We start from the raw sequence: 19,032 nt of genomic DNA on the forward strand, positions 1-19,032 counted from the left end.
CACTTAACACTGGATCAGGTTAGTGACACCGTCTAGAGTGTTTTCACATGACATCATCAAACGAGAAGTCGGCCATATTGGAGGCATTGGACACAACAGCAAAGCAATCTTTGTGAATTTTTCGATAAACAAACCAAATAATGGTGAATTACTGCACAGTTTTGGGTTGCCACAATCGCTCAGATCATGAGAAACATCTGCACTTCTACCGATTACCTAAAATAATCTAAACTCAGGGGGAGGAAACCAGAAAATTGTCAGAGGAGCGTCGTCATCTCTGGCTTGCCAAACTAAACCAGGATCTGACTGACAAAAATCCGCACAACATAAGAGTGTGTTCAGTTCACTTTGTATCAGGTATGAGTTTTTTTTAAGTTTTGATCTATGTCTAAAAATTAAGCACAAAATTATATTTCTCCTGTCTAGCCATGATGGTGCTTCTGTATGTTCTCTTGAGAGTAAGCTAAAGTTAAAAATCACAAATCAGCCATCTGCTGTCAGCTGAGGTAGGCCCACAGGGGATGTGCACTCATGACCTACAGTATATCGCTGTACATCTAATGTACACAGTACACACCTTTGCTTTCACCAGACATCTGTCACCAAATTTCCATGCTTTTCATTCCCTGACCCAGCCACAGCACATCTGGTTATAGGCTTCTAGTCCCTTGAAACACTTCAGATCCTCAGCAGTGTGTGGACTTCGCGAAAAAAATCATGTAGTTGATGATGTCTGGGTATGTTACAGCGGGCAGCAATGCATTGTCTTCACTCAGTTCCTCTCCCGTTTCGTATGGTTCCAGGCTGTCAATTAACTGCAGTTTCTCTGGGTAGCAGGCTCTTACACTGGGCTCCAGACTTTCTAGCAGCTTCTGCTGAATATAAATCTACAGACTGATATTTTTAAATAATTGCTAAAACCGCTTTATTCAAAAATGATTATTTTATTAAATTATTGTTGTTGTAATAAATTGTTAATTTTAAATAACCATTTTATTTTTATTTATTGATTATTTAAAAGTAAAAAAATCATATGCTAATCTATACATTTATTAGATATTATTAGACTAATATTTATACTTTATTATATATCTTAAACCTATTAATCTTAAAAATTTGATAGACATATGTACATATTTACATAAAGAATACATAAAATATACTATACTTTACCATTACCATGTATAAATTTGATGACTATTAATTTATAAATATTGATCATACTAAAGAGTGACATAATAACATCCTACTGTTAAACACCTGGATTTTTAACACTATAATATATAAACCTACAGACTAATTTGTAAAAATAAATGCCACAACTGCTTTATTCTAAAATTACTATTAATTTATTATTAGTACAATATTTAAATACATTCTTGTTTTTAATAAATTAATATTTCCATTTAATTAAATAAATAAATAAAAGTGTAGTGTCGAGGGTTACAGCTCGCTCAATATTTGGGATTGGGATGGGTCTCCTGACGAAGCCTCCTCAGAATCTTAATGAGGGTCCAAATTCTGCCTTTTACGAGGAGGGGCTTCACTGCAGTCAGTCTCATCCCACCTCCTCCTTATCCCTGGACACTGGACAATCATCACCTGGTAGCCTACAGGTTTCAAAATATCGGCGTTTGGGGTCCTCAAAGGGGGCAGGTGACATGAGGGGGTCGGGGCCCATGAAGGAGGTAGTTGACATGAGACAGATGGGGCCCATAAAGGAGGCAGGTGACATGAGGCAGATGGGGCCCATAAAGGAGGTGGGTGACATGAGGGGAATGGGGCCAATAAAGGGGGCGGGTGACATGAGGGGGATGGGGCCAATAAAGGGGGCAGGTGACATGAGGAGGATGGGGCCAATAAAGGGGGCGGGTGACATGAGGGGGATGGGGCCAATAAAGGGGGCGGGTGACATGAGGGGGTCGGGGCCCATAAAGGGGAGGGGTCATGCGAGAGTGTCGGGGTCCATAAAGGGGGCAGGTGACATGGGGGTGTCGGGTCATGTGAGGGGGTCAGGTCACATAAAGGAGATGGGTGACATGAGGGGATCGGTTCCCGCAAAGGAGTTGGGGTCCGTTTCCCCAAAGGGGACAGGTTCCATAAGGGGGACAGAGACCTAAAAGGGGACTGGTTGCGTAAGGGGGATGGGGTGTTCATCGGGGTCCATAAAGGGGACGGGGTCCTCAAAATCACCCCACACTCGTCACCATCCTCTTTCTCCCACTGATCAGGCCTGTGGTCTTCATCCTGGTCGTCACACTCCTCTGTGCTGTCGTCGAGCATGAGGACAGGAAACGTCCTTTCTGTGTCTAAAGAGATGGAGAAAAGAAAAGTTAGACACATCTGCATATCTCATCTAATGAATCAGAAACCTCTCTTTTTAGAACAGAGTCTGTTTTGTACAGCAGGAAATCCTCATTCGAATCATCCTTTACACCAAACAAATTTACACAAGTGATGCTCCTGCAAACTCCGACACACGAACAATTCAGGAATTTTATCTTTTTTTTTCTTTCCTTCTGTGAGAAATACATCAAGATGTGCAAAGACAATTCTCTACAGAGAATCTGTAATAAACATTCCCTTCACTTTTCACCACCGGCCTGTGTGTTTTTAAACCCGAATCAATACCACCATCCCCTCAATGAAAGCATTTAAACACTCCGTTATCACATTGTGGATATTTCTAAAAATATGACTAAATGCTTTCTTTCGCTTGTTGTCCCACTGTTTATCATCTCATTTCTGCTCACTGACACACAGTTTTCTTTCCTATTAGTTCTACAGCACTTTTCTGAACCGCACCAATCAACAACTCAATACAGTCATAAACTCCGACACATTTCATCTTATTGAAAACATTTTATCTGTTTTAACTCGGTTATTATTTCCCAGAGGGTCTATTCACTGTTTCACAGCCCAATAAAAACACAAATAAAATCCTGAACACTGAAAAACAATAATTTAGTCACATTAGCTATGCTAACTATGCTAACTGTTACGATGGTAACTATGGTAATTAGCCGGCTAGCTAACCTTAGCTTCGCTAATATTCCTCCTCAGAGTAACTATTTCACTTTTAATAAACTTCAAGTAAACTATCAGAGTTTTCCAACAAACAAACACACTAACATTAAGTTAGAGAAATAATTTTATCTCTTAAAACTTTAGCCGAATGATTCATTTCTGCCCACATTAACATTTATGAAAACATCAACACTTTATTTTTCTTTTCTGCTCGTTTGCTGTTTGTACTTCAACACATTTAATGACATTTTGAGCGCATCTGTCTGTTTTACACTCATTAGATTATCTGCAGTGTTTGTATCCGTTGTAGCTTTAATACTCACACAGTAATGTGCTAATGCTAACAGCTAATTAGCTGAGCAACCGGATCCGACTTTTCTGACTAGCCTAACTTTAGGCTCATTATTATGGATATAAACCGATTCGCCCAACTATACGGAACAGGTCGCTTTGAGCAAAAACCCTCTGAACGCTGTGAACTCTATTCCTGAGCGCGTTTCCACCTGTTCACTGCTATTGTTGACCCTTTTCTGTAATAAGGCGGTGTTTAAAGCGCTTGTTGTTGAAGGGGAAACTCGGTAACTCACCGTTGCAGGGCTCGGTCAGTCCGCTCCATCCGGCCTGAGGGGCTTTTCTCCTGGAGCGCACCATTGAAGACAGGAATAAATCCAGATGTGTTGCAGGAATAAATCCAGAAGTGTTTCAGGAATAATCTCTGTGTCCGAGTCGCTGGTCTGATCCTGATTTCTCCGGTTTCACGAATGAAGGTTGTTGAAAAATAACACAGCGACGATTTAAACATAAACATTTAAAAACACGCGGGGTGGGCGGGGACTTCATTAATATTCAAGAATTAGGCAGGCGGAAAGTGCTACTTGATTGGCCGGTGAAAGCCTTTTTGCTTGATGTAACATATCTGGAGAGCTCATTGTCCAATCCGCGCTGTACAATATGAGTGAAGTAATCTGGCCGCCATATTACCACGCACATCGCGCACATACCCACGCACATCGCGTGTATTTGGCTAAAGTATTTCCTGATTTTTCCCCCCTTTCATTACTTCCTCTTATTTTCTCAACTTTACCCGCATTCCTTACATATCTTTATAGCGCTCCCCTTCACTCTTATTCTTTTATTTTCTTTTTCCAGTTCAGTCATTGATCATTTTTAAACGGCTCTTTTACTACTATAATTATTTTTATGGAGATTATTTCAGTTTTTCTCTGATATACCCAGGTAACAATTTTACGTAGTAACTACATACTTACAACGTAGTGTTTTTACGTAGTTACTACGTAAAATTCTGGACTACCAGCCAGCGCTCGAAACTAACGGTGTCCCGACGTCCCGGGGCCCATAAAAAATGTCATCGGGACACAAAATTATCATATCTGGGACAATCCCGGGACAATGGAAAAAATAGATCTAGAAAAAAAGTTCTACATTAATATTATTTACAAAGCCGTAACACATACGTAGACATTCACCTAATTTGTCAATTTTAATTTTAAAACGTTAACAGCGAAAAATACATAGTAGCTACACTTTCGATGCACCTGCATCAGTAGGCTACAGAGCAGCGCATTCCGTTCTAGAATCTTCGGCCGGAGTCCGCATTATATGGACTTGGAATGGAATTGCTACTGCACACGCTGCGCCGACTCTTGCCAGAACAAAAATGCTTAAGTGGTTGAAGCGGACCGACCGCGGGGAAGAAACTGAAAGCCCAGACATAACGTCTCCGGGACCTTCAGGATCCAAAGTGTCATCGCCTGGTCTGCAGGCAACGCTAGCAACTGAATAAACTTAATGAACACTGTTAGACACGTTATAAAATACAACAGGAATGATGTGGATGATATTGATGGAAGATACCGTTCAACAGAATAAGTGAGTTTTCTTGGTGTCTTTCTAGTTCAGAAAGTTTAGTCAGTCAGCAGCACAACTAGGCTCGGAGCTGGCACTATGTTGATGTTGCTGACATTTGCACCCAGCAGCGAAAGTTCATAAAATGGATAACGGAAAGTTTATAAAAATGGGTAACGGAAAGTTCATAAAAATGGATAACGGAAAGTTCATAAAAATGGATAACGGTCTCATCTCATCTCATTATCTGTAGCCGCTTTATCCTGTTCTACAGGGTCGCGGGCAAGCTGGAGCCTATCCCAGCTGACTACGGGCGAAAGGCGGGGTACACCCTGGACAAGTCGCCAGGTCATCACAGGGCTATGGATAACGGTAATGGTGAAAATTATAAGTTGGCCTTATAAGTGCCAACAGATATTCAAGGTATAAGTAGATGAAATGAACATAAAAGGGGTCTTATTTTCAGCTAAAGTGTACTGCAGATGTAGGGAGTTGAAACATTTTCTGAATGAGCTAGTTGGCCCCTTTAAATAAACGGGTATCTATTCATACAGTGAGATCGCCAAAGTTTAATAAACTGAAAATGCAATAACTGTAATTTTGAAGTAGATGATGTATAGGACATGTGTCACTTGGGTCTTGTGACTTATTGTAAAAATGATATAAAGGGTTCAAAATCGCATAGTTACAAATATAATAGTAACTTCATATGATAATATTAACCACTGGTTATTTCAGAGAGGAAAAAAATGGGGACACTATTGCTTCCATTCGGGACAATACAACACAGAATTCGGGACCACTGGGGGACACAAAGAAAAAAAAGTTAATTTCGAGCCCTGCTACCAGCAACGTTTTTACTACGTCTCAGTTACTTCTGAGAGCCGCTGCCACTCCAAGATGCTCTTTCTATACCCAGTCATGTTAATGACCTATTGCCAATTGACCTAATGAGTTGCAGTTTGGTCCTCCAGCTGTTTCTTTTTTGTACCTTTAACTTTTCCAGCCTCTTATTGCCCCTGTCCCAACTTTTTTGAGATGTGTTGCTGTCATGAAATTTCAAATGAGCCAATATTTGGCATGAAATTTCAAAATGTCTCACTTTTGACATTTGATATGTTATGTTTTATTGTGAATACAATATCAGTTTTTGAGATTTGTAAATTATTACATTCTGTTTTTATTTACAATTTGTACTTTGTCCCAACTTTTTTGGAATCAGGGTTGTATTTTGAAATGTTTCTTCATCTATGTCTACATGTTTGTATATGTTAAGACACAAGTACAGTCACCAGTTTCTGTTGAATATTGGCAGAACAAGTGAACACAGCTTGACAAGCAGCACAAGAACAAAATCTCGAGAGCCTCAGCCGACTCTGCCAGATCATAACATCGCTGACTTCAAGTACTGTTTCCTATCAGGAGAGGGGGCACTGCAGGCATTGTGAGAGGAAGCAGGAAAGGGGAAAGTGCAGAGGGACACGGGCTAGGCTAGCGGCTCATCCGAATAGACCGGCAGTACCATCCATCATCTTCGCCAATGTTCATTCCATAGACAATAAGATGGACCATGTACACCTTCTGAGAGCCACCCAGTGTGACACGAGAAAATGTGTTTGTATTTTCACAGAAACATGGCTAAATAACATCATCCGGACTCCGCCATACAGCTAGACTGGCTAATGTGCCACATTGCTGACGGAGCCTGGGGAGTGGGAGGTAAGACCAAACAATGCTCAGTGTCAGGATATGATAGTGGTTTCTAAACACTGTTCAGCTCTGGTGGAGTTTATGATCATGAAGTGCTGAACTTTTTACCTGTTGATAGAATTTACAGCTTTTTTTTAGTAACTGTATACATTCCACCCAGCACTAATAACAGCAACAGAGAGGCAGCACTAAGTGAACTGTACCAAGCTATCAGTGAGCAAGAGCCAGCCCGCCCAGATAGATTTCTTATTCTTGCTGGGGATTTTAACTATGCCAATCCAAAGTCTGTTTTACCCAAGCTACACAAACACGTTGATTTCCCGACAAGAGGAAATAATACACTGGACCTTGTTTTCACTAACAACAAAGGAGCATACGAGGCTGCCCCCGTCCCCCACCTCAAACTCTCTGACCACATCACAGTTATGTTAAAGCCAGCATACAGGCCAAGGGTGAAAGTGACCAAATCAGTTCTGAAAGAGATACGTGTGCAGCCAGAGGTGCTACTTCTGCACTTCAAAACTGTTTTGACATTACAGACTGGGACAGTGATGCAGGCAGCCATGTACAACCAAAACATAGACCTACTAACCCTTCACACACCTTCTTCAGTTCCCTGCCTTCTGGAAAAAGGTACCAGAGCCTCCAAGCTAGCGCCACCAGACTGGCGAACAGTTTTATATATCATGCTGTCGGGATGCTGAATTCTCTCTCTCTCTCCCCTATCTCCAAATAACTCAGTCTGTTACTAAAATTCATCTGTAGTATTGTAAAGTAATAAAGCACTTGTCACTTTATGACACTTCCTCACCTCAACATCTGCTCACTACTCATCCTGTAAATGGATCATAATAAATAAATAAATGGTTTGACAAATGCTATTTTGCATCTGAATTCTTTTCCAAAAATCACTAAAAGCTTGTCCGCCATTATTAGATCGCAATGATTTACAGGTCGGCAGCACTGCACGCGTGAAGTTATTTGTGCTAGTACCTTCTTTTGTTTCCACACGGACTGTAATACTATTCTCTATGGTGACGTGTGTACTTGATACTGAGTCTTTTGAAAAAGATACGATAGCTCTTCAAATTCATCCTCAATCTTTGTTTTTTTGTTTGAGGATGACTTGGAGCCTATAGCCACGGAGAAAGAGGCTTTTTTTTTTTTTGGTCGAGGGGCATGATTCTCGCTTAGGGTGTGAAAAGTCCCTGGTTCAAATCCTGGACGAGCCCAGATTTTACCTTAAGTGGTCGACCTGGACTTCTGGCTACACGGATTTTGCTTGGCCGCATCGTTCTGAAAGTGTTTGTTTCATGAAATGTGCATCAGAAAATACCAGGTTTTCTGTGTGTGATGTGCCAAATACACCGTAAAGTTGGCAAATAAATAAAAAATGCTTCTTTGCATCTGAATTCTGTTCCAAAAATGACTAAAAGCTTGTCTGCCATTATTAGATCGCAGCGACTGACGGGTAGGTGGATTTCACTCGGCTGCATCGTTCCGAATGTGCTAGTCTAATGAAAGTTACGTCAGAAAACCCCCAGTTTTCTGTGTGTGCTGTGCTCAATTACACTGTAAAGTTGGCAAATAAATAAAAAATTGGTTTGAAAAATGCTTTTTTGTATCTGAATTCTGTTCCAAAAATCACTAAAAGCTTGTCCGCCATTATTAGATCACAACGATTGACGGGGAGGCGGCGTTGCACCCGTGACCAGAGATTAAATTGGGCCAGAGCCCTCCGGAGCTCAGCTCTGCCTCCTCACCTCGGCAGTACAGCCAGCAGGAGCTGAGCTCCCTCTGCTTCAGTGTTTATAATAATATAATACTTTTATTCATTTTCATCTATTCTAAAAACACCATCAATATGAGAGTTCATCAATAATGATTTAGACAACAAAAAAACAAGCTAAAGTGAATTACACCCATCAATTAAAAAAAAAACAGTTTCATTGGAATTATCATTGAATGCGTATGCACTGCGAGAATGCGTGACATCACACAGCATCATCATACGTTTAATGTTAACGTTAATGGACTTCAGCTCGAGAAATTGGCGCCACTGTTTTCCATCAGTCCGTCATACTTTATATTTTATGAGGATTTGTGTCGTACGAAGTTGTAACTATCTGCTAAACACGATGCCTTAGCAAAGAAGACAGAGGTAAGTCATGGTTCTTTTGTTTATTTTGTCTTTAGATGAGAAACTTTCTCAGGCAAAATATACTAGTGCAGCAGATGACATAAGTAGCGTTAGCTAACACTGACAGACAGGATGCCAGTCGAAAAATTCACGCCTCCATTTGCTGAAGTTAAGATCTTTTTGTCTGTAGTCCTGTCATATTTTATCTTCATTTACTAAGTTGTAGCTGTTTTCGGTGTTTTTAGCTTTTAGGTAAATATCAGAAAATTGAGTTAGCTAATTTAATGGATGCCTGCTAACCTATCTTTGCGCATGGAACGTTAGCAAACCTCCCTCGGGATAGTGAGAACTGGCAGCCTGGACTTTTCCATTGGCTCGCGCGCTCGACCCCCAATCCAATGTTGCTTTGGTCGGCCAAAGTTATGAGGTTGCTGTGGGGTAATAAGACTAGACTAAATAACAAAATTAAATGATTCAGACATCCCTAGTCTCCTGGACACTCTGGGAGTCTCCACGGGAGCATGTAGACAGAGACAGGAAAGGCAGGAGAAACTTGATCTAAGTCTTATTTGGAAAGTTGTAAATTAAATTGTAAAGACTGGCTATTGCTGATATGTGGTTTGATGTTGTGACATGTAAGTTTAGCAAAAAATTGATTTGATTGATGTAGATTTATGGTGTGAGATGTAAAGAACTATTGTTAATATGTGAATTGATGGTGTGAGATGTAAACAAGTAATGCAAATAATAGTGTAGATTGATGAGATGTAAATAACTATTGCTAATATGTGAATTCGATCAAATTTCTTTTGCCACATTCAAAGCAGCACATCTGTGAAAACAGCCACTATTTGGATTAAACCCACAACCTTGGCACTGTTTGCAACAATGACCGAATCAACTAACTGCACACTACTTTTCTGCTGATATGCTCCTCTGATGAGCTCCGAAGGTTAGCTATCACAGATTCCTTTCAGTTTGCTTGGCTTTATTTCTTGAATTGCCCACTGACCTCAGTATCTCCAACTCACATTTTTCAACAGGCTTGTCATATTCCCACCATCCACTATGAAATTCTAACTCTCGCTCGAGTGCAAAGTCAGCTGAGACAGCTTTTACAAACTGAAAATATGATGCTTACCTGCTTGTATTCTTAAAGCTGCTGGTGAAAAGCAAGCTGCTGTCCTGAAAAGGCACTTTTCACCACCTTCCACCCAACTGCTCTCATTGAACAATGAAGCAACAAATGCTTCCTGAGGCATGTCCCAAAAGTGTGAGAAGCATGCCAGGGACTCCATGTGAGGAGATTGAGTTGTTTTAGTGGCAAAACCCTTGAAGCTCATTGACTGGTATTCATGCAAATGGGAGTCAGAATACACTCCCCCAGAACAAAAGTCCGCTTCTGGGCAGTCGCCCTCATCTCATCTCTTTATCTCTAGCCACTTTATCCTGTTCTACAGGGTCGCAGGCAAGCTGGAGCCTATCCCAGCTGACTACGGGCGAAAGGCGGAGTACACCCTGGACAAGTCGCCAGGTCATCACAGGGCTGACACATAGACACAGACAACCATTCACACTCACATTCACACCTACGGTCAATTTAGAGTCACCAGTTAACCTAACCTGCATGTCTTTGGACTGTGGGGGAAACCGGAGCACCCGGAGGAAACCCACGTGGACACGGGGAGAACATGCAAACTCCGCACAGAAAGGCCCTCGCCAGCCACGGGGCTCGAACCCGGACCTTCTTGCTGTGAGGCGACAGCGCTAACCACTACACCACCATGCCACCCGGGCAGTCGCCCACTTGAAAATAAACAAACAACCAATGGAAACTCAGGCATGGTTCCAGAGAGCAACGAGCAGGCCAGGAAGGGCAGTTTGGGGGCCTTGCGGTTGTTAGTTGGACAAACCCTGAAACATAGCAGGGGAATTAGCTCAAGTGGTAGAGCCCTTGCTTTGCATGTAAGAGGTAGTGGGATCGATGCCCACATTCTCCATGACACCAACTGCTCCAATGCTTGCATTTCACAGGGAAAAACTTTCTTGTCATCTTGCAAACCAGCCAAATCATCTGCACTTTCCGTTGCTAGGTACACAGGCAGAAGCTAGCAACGCAATCCAATGTGAGATTGGAAAGCAGCATAGCGATTGGCTTGTGAGATTGGACAGAAGCATAGCGATTGGCGGAGAGATTGGAGTTTGAGATTGGACTCAGAGAGTTTGGGACGTGACAGCTTGCTTGACCAAAATGAGCATGCAGTTGAGACAGTCTGTGCATGTTCGTTCAGAAGCCTCAAACAAAGACTTCAGTGGTTCCACTGAGATTTGAACTCAGAGTGCTAGCCATTATACCATGGAACCAAGCTGTCGCTAGTGGATTGTTTTCAACACCAAATTACTGCCATATACTGACACCCCCCCCCCAGTCATACACACCGCCTAGTGGTCAGTGTTAGTAATTACCAGTCATACACACCGCCTCATGGCCAGTGTTAGTAATTACCAGTCATACACACCACCTAGTGGCCAGTGTTAGTAATTACCAGTCACACACCACCAGTGCTGGCCAGTAAAGAAATAAAACAAAAGAGACTGGCTATGACATAAGAAAATTCTACAACCCAGAAACAGATGGGAGCTCCGCTTTTAGGCAGTGCCTAAATCTATATCTCATCTCATTATCTCTAGCCGTTTTATCCTGTTCTATAGGGTCGCAGGCAAGCTGGAGCCTATCCCAGCTGACTTCAGGCAAAAGGCAGGGTACACCCTGGACAAGTCGCCAGGTCATCACAGGGCTGACACATAGACACAGACAACCATTCACACTCAATTTAGAGTCATCAGTTAATCTAACCTGCATGTCTTTGGACTGTGGGGGAAACCAGAGCACACCCACATGGACACCATGCAAACTCCACACAGAAAGGCCCTCACCGGCCTCGAACCCAGATCTTCTTGCTGTGAGGTGGCAGTGCTAACCGCCGTACTGCCCTCGAGGTCTTCATATTAATTTAAAAAAATATATATATCCTCTACCATGTTTAAAGAAGATATGCAGAACCTTTATTTTTAAATACATTTCTGAGTGGATAATATATCCATCCTTGACTCTTGTATACTGCAAAAATGGGAATTTAAAAAAAACCTCTTTTTGAGAATTAAAATTGACCACAAAGTTGCCATTCAAGCTGCCCTGTTGAGCTAGCTCGCCCTGAGTTCATGACGTCACAGCGGTAACTGGTTTTAAGGCCGAAGCCTTTGCGAGCTATAGATCAAAGTCGTATAAATAAAAATTTATGGTGAAAGGGGCTTTTGTGTGTGTGTGTTGGGGTTCCATGCAAAAAGCTTGATATTCCTAACGTTTGACTACCAAAAATGTACAGCTCTACCAGAGCAAAGCCTGCAAAAATAAGTTGATTTCATTAACCAATTCCATTACAAAAATTGTGGGTTTTTTTTTCTTGGGTGAAATAAAAGCACTGTTTGTTTACCGGAATCAAAACCTCCAATATGGTACACATCTAGAACTTTCATGCTTTGGTGATGTTGGTGAAAACACTATTGGAAGTCCAGAAAGCTGGTCTAGGGTAAGGTGGCCTGGGCCAATCTCTTGCATCTTTACAGCTTTCTTAGCCATTGCAAACAGGCAGAGAAATAAATAAGCCAGTAAGTAAATAAAAAGAAAGAAAGCAGAAGGTAGGAGATGTTGTGTGATCTGTCTCATGAAAAAGAATTACTGCAGACTAACAGTCCAGTTGCTTGTTAAACATGGAGAAAACAAGAAAGAGTCAGACAAGGCAAAAAAAAAGAATTTTTTTCTTTACTTTTTGAACAAAATAACTCTTTCTGGGACTACCCAGAAGACTGATTCCTTCTGTGCCCATCTTACTTTCTGAGCTGAAAAATGAGCAAAGACGGCATGGTGGCACAATGGATGTTGAATTGCAGGCCTTGCGCTGGTGCTTGTGGGTTGAGATCCTCCTAGAGTTAATTGGTTTTGAGCTTTACTGCATGTTCATTTCAACTGTTATGATGAGAAAAGGACTTGTCCCTGGAACAGAATAGGAAACGTGAGGCCAGCCAGGAATATGAAAGAATCTGAGAGGAAACACCACAAAGGCAGGACAAAATGGGCTCTGTGGCGCAAAGGATAGCGTATTGGACTTCTAGGATCATCAAAGAAGTCATTCAAAGGTTGTGGGTTCAAGTCCCACCAGAGTCATTTCCTTTTGCATACGCTCTGCAGGGAAGCTTCTTCCAAATGAAATCGTCGACCTGAGGTGAAATCCTTTGGATATGGCCATTCCTTCTTTTCCTTCTGAGATGCAATTCTTTCTTGACCCCAGTCAAACAGAAATATCACCATGTTCCACCTCTTCCTATGAATTTGGGCAAAAGGAAGCTGTACCTGAAATTCCAGTTCCTCACAATACTCATGACATTCACTCCTGCCATAATTTGTGCTTACACCTCCAAAGCCAACACTTGCATTCTGCATGTGGGAGAAAACCCAGCAGCGCCTGATGCAAGACTCTACTGAATGTTGATTTCAGTTGCTCACAGAGAAGGCTTGTTGCATTTAAAGGCTTGCCGATTCAGGTCCTGCCACAGGTCTTTGCTCTCGAGACTCTCTTGAAGGTTTCTTTCAATTGCTGACAAAAATGCACCTCTACAATCAAGAAGTACAGGCAAGCAGTATGCTGCCCATAATTGTGGAAGAGCATGAGATGAAAAGCCATGCCAAGATGATAAAACAGGCCCAATAGGGACTGCCAGTAAACAGGAGCCATGGTATCCCAGCAGTGCCTGAGACAAAAGTCTTCTGTCGGTGCAAGACCGATTCCTTCCGTGCCCATCTTACTTTCTGAGCTGAAAAACGAGCGAAGACGGCATGGTGGCACACTGGATGTTGAATTGCAGGCCTTGCGCTGATGCTTGTGGGTTGAGATCCTCCCAGAGTTCATTGGTTTTGAGGTTTACTGCATGTTCATTTCAACTGTTATGACGAGAAAAGGACTTGTCCCTGGAACAGAACAGGAAACGTGAGGCCAGCCAGGAATTTGAAAGAATCTGAGAGGAAACACCACAAAGGTAGGGCAAAACGGGCTCTGTGGCGCAATGGATAGCGTATTGGACTTCTAGGGTCATCAGAGAAACCATTCAAAGGTTGTGGGTTCAAGTCCCACTAGAGTCATTTCCTTTTGCATATGCTCTGCAGGGAAGCTTCTTCCAACCGAAATCGTCAACCTGAGGCGAAATCCTTTGGATATGGCCATTCCCTCTTTTCCATCCGAGATGCAATTCTTTCTTGACCCCAGTCAAACAGAAATATCACCATGTTCCACCTCTTCCTACGAATTTGGCCAAAAGGAAGCTGTACCTGAAATTCCAGTTCCTCACAATACTCATGACATTCACTCCTGCCATAATTTGTGCTTACACCTCCAAAGCCAACACTTGCATTCTCCATGTGGGAGAAAACCCAGCAGTGCCTGATGCAAGACTCTACTGAATGTTGATTTCAGTTGCTCACAGAGAAGGCTTGTTGCATTTAAAGGCTTGCCGATTCAGGTCCTGCCACAGGTCTTTGCTCTTGAGACTCTCTTGAAGGTTTCTTTCAATTGCTGACAAAAATGCACCTCTACAATCAAGAAGTACAGGCAAGCAGTATGCCGCCCATAATTGTGGAAGAGCGTGAGATGAAAAGCCATGCCAAGATGATGAATCTGGCCCAAAAGGGACTGCCAGTAAACAGGAGCCATGGTATCCCAGCAGTGCCTGAGACAAAAGTCTTCTGTCGGTGCAAGACCGATTCCTTCCGTGAAGATGTTTGACATCTTCAATATCGCTTGCCTTCAGTATGTAAACAAAGCTCGCTTGTCCCCCAGGACAAGGGCAGTAACGGTTGCGAATGTAAGTGTGACATCGGTGCAAGGGGTCTGTTGCAAATTTTGGCAATGTGGCACAAAGTTATTGAAGGGAACGTACTTATAATCTCACCATCTGGTGTGACCCAGATGAGGATCGGTTCTCTTTTGAGTCTGGCTGTTCTCAAGGTTTCTTACTCATGTCATCTCGTGGAGTTTTTGGTTGTTTCTCAGAGATGAACCCTTAAACGTTGTACAAAAAAAAAAAAACTCCTTCAAGATTGTTTCCCAGCAAAACAAGTCCTAGCCACTGGCATAAGCAGTTCTTGGTTCTAAACCAGCAAGGATTTGGTGGCACACTGTGACCAGTTTTCCTGGCTGAGAGCTGGTTCTTTGGCTGTGGAAACTTCAAGAACTGGCTCAAGATTAGGCACCAGCTCAGAACCAGCCCTCAGTGGAAAAGTGGTGACTTGGTGGACAAGTGGTATTTGAGGATCAGCAAAGGGTCCTCAAGGTTCTGCTTTAGGCTGACTCTACAATAGATAGGTGCCTGTTTAGAGCACTGGTCTTGTAAACCAGGGGTGGTGATTTTAATTCTTACTGGGGCCTTTGACCTTCCTTCTGAAGGTAGAGAGTTCTGAGCTGAGATATTGGGACTGAGGAAAAGTGGTGCCTGTATCATTCATTGCTTGTGAGTTCTCACTGTTTCTTCAAAACAGTTCTGCTCAATTCTCTATCAGTGAGCCAGTTGATATAAAAAAAAGACTACAGCTAAAACTCTAATGGATTCTTATCATGCTGCACATATTTGTAAGTTCCTGGTGACACAATTAAAATTTTGGACTATGTAGTGCTAGGAAACTTGGGACAAGAAGACTATGAGATATGCATGGAAAAAGCATGAGGTTGAGAAAATTACATTTTTTTTTAAGAACCAAAACCACTGGTCATTTTTTTTTTTTGGTTGGAGTTCTCATCACCTGAAAACCACTGGCTGCTGCTGAGGATGGCCCCACATGAAGAGCCTACTCAAGCGAGTAGGACGCTTCTTTGCTTTGCTTCTGCTTGATCTTTATTTTATTTTACTTTTTCACTTAATTTCCACTATTTCTTCATTTTATTTTTCACCTTTACAAGATAAGTTAGCTTTTAAAACAAAATGCCAGCTGGCAAAAAATCCAGGAGATCCTGCAGAAAATGCACAGAACTAGAACAGAGGATTTCTATCCTGGAATCAAAGATTGATGCCCTGCCAAAGACGGACAAACTAAGAGTGATATCTCACGAAAGGAGTACAGAAACAGTGGCTGAGAATGCAGAGATTGCACCCTGACAGGCCGATGGCATTGCAGATTGAGTGGATGAATACATCAATCTAACAGAGCAAAATGTGAGTACAGAAAACTGGCACACGATGGGTGGCAGGCCCAAAAATAAAAACAGAAGAGTAATTACCTCAACACCAGTTCGTTCTGATACTATGCAACCCATGCTCCACAGCCATGCTATTAGAAATAGAGCCAGGTCGTTTTTTCTGGCCCCAGAGCCAGTTCTTTCACTCAAAAAAAAAAAATGTGTTGGATTTACTTAAGAAAGTCATGGAAAGTATTTCCACATGATCACCTTTCTTATTTTTAAGTTAGGCAACTTTGTTGGTTTAAAAGGATTACCTTCAGTTCATGTAACCTTACTTATTTGGGTTGATCCAAAATTACTGAGTCAGGTTATCTAAACCTGATTCAATCAAGTTGATCCAACAGGATCTCATAATGTTCAGCCAACAGGTTTGATTCTGGGTTGATTATCCCAATGGTCTCAAGTTGATCCAACAAGAGCTCATAATGTTGGAAATGTGCTATTGATTAATGTGGAAATACTTTCCATGTTTTAATCAATTACTTTCAAAGCATTACAGTTAAGCTTGCATTGAAAAGGCTATAAATCTAGGTTAAAAAAAAAAAAACACCACAAAACCAAGATGTTCAAGATGAACTTTTATTCTGAACATTCCCCAGGCCATTCAGAAAAGCACAGCATTTAAAATTGTGTCTTGAGGGCAATAAATAAAATAATAAAAACTTAAACATTTGGTGTACACAAGAGTTCATGTATGTGATTGGGGAGACATGCAAGCGACACACAGATATGGCAACTGTCTCTTCCGGGAAAAAAAAAAAAACAGCTAAACAAACAAACATGAAAATTATAAATATTTGAAGACAAAATATGCATGTTTTTAAAAGACGCATGCATGGATATGACTTGTCTGTGTGTACATTTCTCTTCTCTCACAAACACACACTTACAGACACAGCATGCCTGCAGACAGTGTTTAGCACTGGAAAACTAATAGTGGTGGAGTGGTTGGAGCCTCTCAATGATCTGCTCAGTGCTTGCAGTGATGGGGAGAAAGTAACAATGAACTACAATGAACATCATGTAAAACACATTTCTGCATTATTACCCAAACAGATTTTGGTAAAACATTACTGGAATGCCCAAACACCACCTCCTGTATGAGGGAGCAAGCACATTTCTACATCACCTAGATAGGTTTTAGTAACATTCATCAGGCCTTTCTAAAATACAACATTTAAAAGTGTGTTTTAAGGCAGAAAAAAAAAAACACTGTTAGTGTGTACAAGAGCTGTGTATGGTCTGAATGAGAGTGCACATTGCTACATCATTACTCAGATCTTCTAGTAACAAGTTTACAGGGCAAGTGTCTCCAAAGGCCAAAACAAACAATCCAAGCCTTTGACTCTAATAGTAGAAATATTTAAAGGCATGTGTATGGCTCAGTTATTAACTGTGTGTACTATTTTTCACTGGAAAAAATAGTGTTCTCTCTCTCTCTCACACACACACCACAACGCGCGCGCGCACACACCCGCACACCCACAACATGCATGCAGACAGCGGCCGTTTCTCAAAGTGAAGTGTCTGGCACTTGCTAGTATCCTTGGTTGTACGGCGGATGAGTGACTTCATTGGGCACTTTTGAGTAATAGCATGAAAATTGGTACACATATCAATCTTGAAAAACTGATTAATATTAGATGTGGAGGAGTCACAAAAAATGCTAAATTTTGGCTGCCATGTGTACTTTTCATGCTTTTACTCAAAAGCACACAATGAAGTCACTGATCCGCCGTACTACTGGAATGCTAGCAAGTGCACTACACTTCACTTTGAGAAATGGCCAGTGTTTAGCACCGGAAATCTAAGAGTGGTGGAGTGGATTTTGGAGGCTCTCAATGATCTGCTCCGTACACTGACTTGCAGTGATGGGTAGAAAATAAAACAACAATTGACTACTGATACATCTGCATTATTACTCACACAACTTTTGGTAAAACCTTACCGGAATGGCCAAACACATGTATGCGTTTCTTTAAGGCAAAAAACTTTGAACCACGACTCATTTCGTACCTTTAAACTTAGTCAAGGAAAGAGCACCACCGTAAACAATGAACCAATTTGAGGTACTACAGACATGCCTCAATGGGAAAGAATCGTTTTCAGAGCCTGCACTTTTCTTCCCATCTTGTTCCCATCCAATTCTAGGATAATTTTCTGCAAGGCTTCAAATGTGTTCTTGTGTTCAGGAGGATAACACAAGTTAAGTGCGTAAACAAAGGCGAGAAATACAGCCACTGCAAGTGGGATGTTCGGCAAGCAGTCAATTATAGTCACCCCTTCAAAAATGATTCCGATGTCTTCAGGACTGTCACCAGCTTCTGCACCTTCATGGCGGATCACGTAGATGGCATGGATGGCTTCTGCCAAAGCAGATTCGGTGTCAGCATCTTGTGCCTGAAAAGTAATTTGACAGATATACATGTATATACACATAAATATCTAACATGACATACATTTTACCTTCTCCACCATCCATTTCAAATATGCTACCACAATACCAAATACATCAGGTGAAAAGTTTTAGACAAGCTCACATCAATTATTTAAACTTTACACATCTCGATCATGAACTATTCTATCTTTTGAATACTTTGATATGTACAATGCACTTTTTGCCTGATGTATGAAAAAAAAAGTATTAACTTGTCGTCAGTGAAAGCAATGTGACTGCTGGCATGACACTGACTAATATGACCCAGATGAATAAGATTCTTCAGACATGTTTGACTATTTGAATCGAAGACTTCAGTTAAAAGACAGTAAACTTGTCTTATGGAGCTGGGTTGTTTCACCCTTAAGCTAAAAATTTCTCTCAGTTCTGGCATGATGTTAAGGAATCTGGAGTTATATCTTTGCATTGTTGGAGGAAGATATGACAACTACATCTGTCGTCACATGACGAAGTGTCACATTTCAAGGTATAAATTGACCTTTTGGCTAAGGCCCGCCATAGAATGTTGATTGATCAATGACAACGCAGCAAGGGGCCAACAGTGA

At 41.6% G+C, this 19,032-nt stretch overlaps 2 non-coding genes across 2 annotated transcripts; both read left to right on the forward strand.

Annotated features, from left to right (window-relative positions):
* Positions 1-12,878: 12,878 nt before the first annotated feature.
* Positions 12,879-12,968, forward strand: trnar-ucu (transfer RNA arginine (anticodon UCU)). Its single transcript is given in 2 exon segments — positions 12,879-12,915; positions 12,933-12,968. It is a non-coding gene; the product is annotated as a tRNA-Arg (tRNA).
* Positions 12,969-13,850: 882 nt separating this feature from the next.
* On the forward strand, positions 13,851-13,940 carry trnar-ucu (transfer RNA arginine (anticodon UCU)). Its single transcript is given in 2 exon segments — positions 13,851-13,887; positions 13,905-13,940. It is a non-coding gene; the product is annotated as a tRNA-Arg (tRNA).
* Positions 13,941-19,032: the final 5,092 nt, after the last annotated feature.

Source organism: Neoarius graeffei, chromosome 1 (genome assembly GCF_027579695.1).
Source record: "Neoarius graeffei isolate fNeoGra1 chromosome 1, fNeoGra1.pri, whole genome shotgun sequence".
NCBI lineage: Eukaryota > Metazoa > Chordata > Actinopteri > Siluriformes > Ariidae > Neoarius > Neoarius graeffei.